General features: G+C 44.3%; 1 pseudogene; it reads right to left on the reverse strand.

Moving 5' to 3' along the window:
* Positions 1-241: 241 nt before the first annotated feature.
* On the reverse strand, positions 242-1,105 carry LOC110197291 (WW domain-binding protein 4 pseudogene; annotated as a pseudogene).
* Positions 1,106-7,011: the final 5,906 nt, after the last annotated feature.

Below are 7,011 nucleotides of genomic sequence, written 5' to 3' on the forward strand. Positions count from 1 at the left end.
TTTTTATTTATTTATTTTTTGAGAGCAAAGTTTTTTATTTTTTCCACAAAAATAAAAAGTAGATTATAATTCACATCTAGTACAACTTAGAAGTCTACATTCTTAGTATCTAAACCATTAAAACCAAACAAAATAGCTTACAAAGTTAAAGGCTCTTGCCCAAATAGGTCCAAAAGAGGTCAGACACTGCTTTTTGTTATTAAATTAAAATTGTTGATCACCTCCTCTTTGCCTTAAATTTTTAGATTTTCCATGATCCAGTCTTGAAGACTGGAGCTACTCCTGCCACATCTCCAAGGGAAGTGACTGTTTTTTCTTCAAATGTCACTTTGGGGTCCTCACTCATATCAGCAACTGGAGCTCCTTTGTATTCATCCTCTGTACTTGGAAGTTCCAAATCTGTCTTCTCAGAGGGATTGTCCTCTTGCTTAACTTCTTTCCATTCCCCATAAGGGTTTGGCTTTTTAGGACATCTAGGATTTTCTTCTAATGGACCTAATGATCCTTGTTCTTGATCCTCGGGCTTCTCCCATTTAGATTCATCCGTTTCTGTATTATAATAATAGGTGTAACCATCCTCACTTAAACCTTCTACCCAAAGAGGCATTGCTGCTTTCTTGCTCAATTTTCCTTGGAATCCTTCCGGTTTCTCCCGCTGAGATTCTCCTGTGATGGCATTATAATAGTAATGGTAACTCTCTGAAGACATGCCCTCTACCCATTTGGAAGCTCCAACTGAATCTCTATTGGAGAGGTCTTTTATCCTCTTTTCCTTCTTCTGACTTGATAATGAGACAGGGGAGGCAGTGTCGGTCACTTGTGGTGTGCTGGCTTCTGTAACGTCTGAACTGATCCCAAGTCTCTTCAGATCCTCTTGGTATGCTTCAAGGGCAGCTGCCTCCACTGCGGCAAACTCCTTCGCTGCTGCTGCTTCTTCTTTTGCCTTTTCTAGGCTTTTCTGTTTAATCTCACTGATTCTTTTGGCCACATTTTCCTTGTGGCTCTTTCCCCGTTCATGAAATTCCACACTAGGCCTGTTGTCTGCTATCCAGCACTTGCAATGATAGCAGAATGTCTTAGGTTGTGATTTCCAGTAGTCGGCCATGGCGGCTGCAGCGGCTCCGGATCGGCTCGCGGGGTGGTCAGCGCTCGGCAGGGTGGTCAGGGCTCGCGGGGTGGTCAGGGCTCGCGGGGTGGTCAGCGCTCGCGGGGTGGTCAGCGCTCGCTGAGTGGTCAGCGCTCGCGGGGTTCACGGGGCCATGAACGCTCCTCTTCCCTCAAATTCCGTCCCGCGAGCAGGGGCAGAACTCCAATGAAGGGGGAGGCCGAGAGCAAAGCGTTTTATACCTAGTCCAGGATGACAGTTCTCTCTCCTGTTTCCCCATTGGCTGGGTAATGCAGGGTTTATAGCCTATCCGGAAAGTCTGATTTTTCCCACCTGAGTCTCCTCAAGGTGTTAACACAAGGTATTAAGCCATAGCCTGCAGGTGTCAATACCCCAGCAGCTTCCACGCCCTCCTGAGTGATATGCAGAGGCAACATTCCCAACCACATTTTCTATGCATGTGTGTAAGGGGGGTGGGGTGTGTGTGTGGTGTGTCTGTCTTTCTACTAGTCTCTTTTGGTTAGCACTCAAATGGTGACTGGCCTTCAATAGCAGTAAGTGAAATCCATAGCACTGAAATGAAGGTGAGACAGGAATGATGACGCAGGTCTGTAGCCATTGTCCATGGTGGTTCAGTCATGTGGCCTTGGTAGAAGGGGTAGACTAGAAGACCTCTGTTCAAGCCTTGACCCCATCACAAATGTTCTCATTGACTTCAGGGAAAGTTGCTTCTCCTCCTGGGGCTTCTCTCCTCCTGAAAAATTGGGCCTCAAGGTCACATGTGGCCCTCTAGGTCCTCAAGTGCAGCCCAATCCAAATTTCAGGAACAAGTCCCCTTAATAAAAGGATTTATTCTGTCAAACTTGGACTCAGTCAAAAGGCCGCACCTGAGGATCTAGAAGGCCTCCAGGCCACAGGTTCCCTGCCCCTGGACTAAAGCATGGAACTGACCTCACTGTCACTCCCCTGTTCAAGAAGCATAGGTGGCTTCCTGTTGCTTCCAAAACAAAATCCAAACTCTTGTATTGGGCATGGACCTTCCCAATCTAGCTCTCCTATTTCCCCAGGCTGTTGGCACATGATTCCCTGTCAATCTCTCTGTTCCAGGCCGACTGGCCTGGCCCTTCCCCGTGCACAACATTGCACGTGCCACTGCTAGGCCCTTTCTCATACTTTAAATGCTCTTCCTCTGACTCTTGGAACCCCTGGTGACCTGCTTAAGGGCCACCTCCTACAGGAGGCCTTCCTTGCTTCCTCCAGTGGTTAGCACCCCTTTCAGCACCTCCTATTTACTTCCTATTTATTAATCTCTATACATGTTGTACTCTCCCTTCTAGAGTAGAAGCTCCTTGAGGGCAGATACTAGTTATTTCCATGTTTGCATTCCCAGATCCCAGTATAATACCTAGCACATAGTAGGTTGAATTGTGTTGATTATATGATCTCTAAGGCCTTACTGGCCATAACACTTGATTTCTTTTATATTCGGTGCTCAGAAAGGTCACTATTCAAGTGAAGGTACTGACTGTCCTTTCATTCTTTAATTTATTATTTTTAAATTCCTTTAAAAATTAGTTTTACTGATATCTTTTGTTTTTATATTATAGTCATTGATGGATATAATGCCTCACTCCCAATATAGTTCCCATCAAAGGCAGATGAGTGTCAGAGTAGATGGAGGGCTGGGCCTGGAGTCAGGAAGTTTGTGATTGTTCAGTCTTTCAGTTCTGTCTGACTCTTCGTGACCCCATTTTGGGGTTTTCTTGGCAAAGGTACCAGAATGGTTTGCCATTTCCTTCTCCAGCCCATTTTATATATGAGGAAACTGAGGCAAATAGAGTTAAGAGACTTGCCCAGGATCACACAGCTAGTCAGTGTCTGAGGCTGGATTTGAACTCAGGAAGATGAGCCTTCTGAGTCAGGAAGACCTGACTCTTCCGTTGCCAATCAGTCAGTGAACAATTACTAAGAGACTAAGTGCCAGGCACTTGGCTAGAGTCTGAGGGTAGGAAGAAAGGCATGAGACTGCCCCTCCCTCTAAGAGCTCTCCGTGGAATTTCAGCTCTTGCTCCAAAGTCTAATGGGAGGAGACTGCATTACACACGCCACAGTGTGTTTGACTGTTCTGAGACCACTCAATTTCTGGTTCTTTGCTATTACAAAAAGTACTGCTATGAATATTTTGGAATGTTTGGGACTTTTTATTATTCTGTCCTTGACCTTCTTGAGGTATATGTCTATCAGCAGGAACCTTAAATTCTTCCAAATGTTTGTTTTGTCTTTTTTCTTTTTGGTTTGGTCTCACACAACTTCAAGGGCTCATTGGGTTTAGTAGAAAAATTAACTAATTAATTTCCCATAAATCTGCAATGAACTATGGGGCTTGCAAAGAGAGTAGGAAGAAAAAAAAAGGAACCCACTGGAATTGTGGCTTGCAGCCAGCAGTTACCATAAATACCTGGCAATACACCCCCACAGATCATCAGATTCCGAAGAGGGAGGGGAACTCCAGGCCTGATGGAGTGACTGGGGATTAGATAATCAAATCCATCTCTTCTCCTTTCCCCCTCTTTTCCAGTAAGTGTGAATGTGAAACTGGTTCCTTTGTAGGTAAGGAGGGGCTGGAGATTTCCATCTGAAGTTTTGAACTCTTCTCTTCTCCTCTTTTGGCCCTACCTTCATTCAGTCCTTCCCTCTATTTCCTAGGTTTGGCTACATCTGCTCATGAGTCACCTCATGGCTGCTGCTTCTCCAGGAAACTGTTGGTTTTTTTCTCGTCCAAAGATCTCTCTCTCTCTCTCTCTCTCTCTCTCTCTCTCTCTCTCTCTCTCTCTCTCTCTCTCTCTCTCTCTCTCTTTCTCTCTCTCTCTGTCTCTCTCTGTCTCTCTCTCTTTCTCTCCCTCCCCCTCCTCCCTCTTTTTCCTGTCTTTATATCTCTCTGTCTCCCTGTCCCCCTCCCTCCCTCTCTTTCCTGTCTCTCTGTCTCTCTCCTCTCTCTTTTTCCCCTCCCCACCTTTCAGGAAAAATAATATTTTGGAAATAATGAGGCAAGTGATTTTGAGACTGGAACGTAAACTGAATATGTGTGAGCCTCACTCTGACAGCTCCTGCCAGATAAGGAACTTCAGAACACTCCATTTACAATAACCTCAATCTAGCCACCTGATGGCCTTCCCATTCTGCCTGTACTCTTGAAGCATGTGCCCCCACTGCTCATTTGCACAAATAGATGCTCTTTTCTAGCACAGCTCCTGGACTCACTGGAGTCCAGCTGGCTGCTCTGGCCTCTGCTCAGCCCCAAGGCCACCTCCTCCAGGCCAGTCTCCTCCATCCCTGCAGCAGTTTGAGCTTCTCTCCTCCTCAGATATCCCTAGAGTGCCCAGGGCCACCTCACTCCTTTCCCTCCCTCCCTCTTCTTAGATGCCTTTGTCCACAAGGCATGGAATCCCTCCTGATGGGACTTCAGCTCCTCCAAGGGAAGGTTTGGGTTTCTCTGGGTGTTTCTGGAATACAGAAAATTACCTGGCACACAATCAATGTTTAATAATTATTTGTTGAATTTAATATGGAGGGGCCCTTTGGGAAAATGAGAAAAGTTGGATGTTGGGTCATTCTTCTCAAAGGGTACACTGGGGGGCAGCTAGGTGGTACAGTGGATAGAGCACTGGCCTTGGAGTCAGGAGGACCAAGTTCAAATGCGGCCTTAGACACTTAACACTTACTAAGCTGTGTGACCTTGGGCAAGTCACTTAATTCCATTGCCTAGCCAAAAAAAAAAGTATATACAGGACAACAGCAACAACAAAATGCATTCCTTTCCCCCCCCTGCCCCCCCTGCCCCCACCAGAGCCACCAGAGCCACCAGTGTAGGTGTCTGTTGTGTTGAGGTCAAATACAGCTTCAGATTTTTGTCTACCACCCTCTGTTTTCTTAGGAATCATTCTATCTCTCATCCTCATGACTTTGCTGGAGCAGCCCTTCATGCCTGAAATGCTTCTTCCTCACCATCAGTCTTAAAATCCCTTATTTGCTTAAAAATTCAGCATCCATTAGTGCCCTTTCCCCCAAATTACCTTGTTTTTATTTTGCATATACATATATATATATATGTGTGTATAGACTCTCTCACCCTTGCTCTAATCCACTTTGAAGGCAGAGACTATATTATTTTATTTCATTTTTTTGTATCCCCGTTGCCTAACAAAGTGCTTGGCACAGAGTAGGTACCTAATAAATGCTTGCTGAAAGAACCAATAGAATGTAAGCCTCTTGAGGGCAGGGACAATTTCAGTTATGTCATAGAAAACAAGTGCCTAGTGGATAGTAAGCACTTCATAAATTCTTAATGGTTGGTTAATTTTATATTTTTGAAAACTATTTGAAAAACGAAACAAAATTCTGTTCATGTAACTCACTTAAAGTGTAGGATGATTTGCTATCTTGTGGAACATCCTTCCTCACGGTCTAAGAGTAGCCAACTTGTCCTGGTACTGGTTTCCCATTGATGGGAGAGGTCCCCTGGCCCATCGCAGATAACGCTTAGAATTTCCTGGAAGAAGTCCAAACATGGATTAAAAAAAAAAGGATCCTGAAATACATAAACCTATCCCATATGAGAGGTTTTGAGAAGCTCATTAGTGATTTCTGGGTAATTTTCTGCCTTGTAGTTTCCCAAAAAGTTTCTGGTCACTTACTAAAATGTTTTCTTATAGCTCCTTCCACTTCATTCAACTGTTTTTCAAAATGCTCATCTGTCATCACTTCCCTTATTTTGAGAACCCAAAAATATCCCCTTTCTGAATTTAAATTCTCCTATTCTTGGAAATTTGCCAGATGAAGGAAACTGGCACCATTTGGAACCACAGCCTTGACAAAATTTTTCATTAAATCCAGTTTAATATGCAGTGGTGCTAGGGAAACTTTTGCAGGGCTAACCCGTCCTTGTCCTACCAAATTTTTCTTTTCTGGCATAAGGTCTTTCTTTTAAGGCTGGTGGTTTTTACTTTAGAGGTTCCCCCCGCCCCTTTCTCTGCTGTTCCTTTCACAAATAAAGCAGCAGTATTTGTTGTACCCAAATTGTAAACTGAGTCAAAGAGCTGGTCACTTTCAGATCCCTAGAGAGATGTTAAGAAACCCTTCTCCCTTAAGGCTTCTCAAGGGAAGTTTCATGTTTTGAACACATTCTGGTATCTTCTTTCAGGAGTTTCCTTCCTTGTAGTCTAGAAGGTAAACTTCTAAGTTAAGATTGTGAATGACTGAATGAAAAGGCATTTATTAAGTGCTTATGAGATACAGACCACTATGAATGTAGCCATTTAGGTCTGCTTGAGCTATTAAATGAGGGTGGGAAGGTTACTTCAACTGGGGTTCAGTCTCCATAGAAATTCTACGTTTCCAGGAGTTTCAGGACAGCCGTCTCTTCCCCATTCTTCTACAGCAGGTCTTGTGGTTGGCGGGAGATTTAGACCATGGACAGTGTTCAGCATATTTAGACTTGGAGAGAATACCTTTGTGGAGCAAAAATAGCAGTCTGCTTGGATTGTCTTTTGTTCTCTCCAAGTCATGAGAATCGAGACAAATGGTGCTAGGTAAAACGTGTCCAGCCCCGTAGCAGTTTAACACAAGCAAAATACCTGGAGTGAGGGTCCCTGGGCCTTTTCCTGATCACCTATTTTTACAAGCAAAAGAGCCAGTAGTACAGCACTCCACCTGGAGTCAGGAAGAACTGAGCTTAAATCCAGCCGCAGACACTTACTGTGTGACTCTGACCAAGTTATTGTACCGGTGCCTCAGTTTCCTCATCTGTAAAATGGGGATATGAATAGCACCCACCTCCCAGGGTTGTTGTGAGGATAAAATGAGATGACATTTGTAAAGCACTTTGCACACTTTAAATAAAGGCTAGC

Source organism: Phascolarctos cinereus, unplaced genomic scaffold (assembly GCF_003287225.1).
Source record: "Phascolarctos cinereus isolate Bilbo 61053 unplaced genomic scaffold, phaCin_HiC Scaffold_1;HRSCAF=81, whole genome shotgun sequence".
NCBI classification, from domain to species: domain Eukaryota; kingdom Metazoa; phylum Chordata; class Mammalia; order Diprotodontia; family Phascolarctidae; genus Phascolarctos; species Phascolarctos cinereus.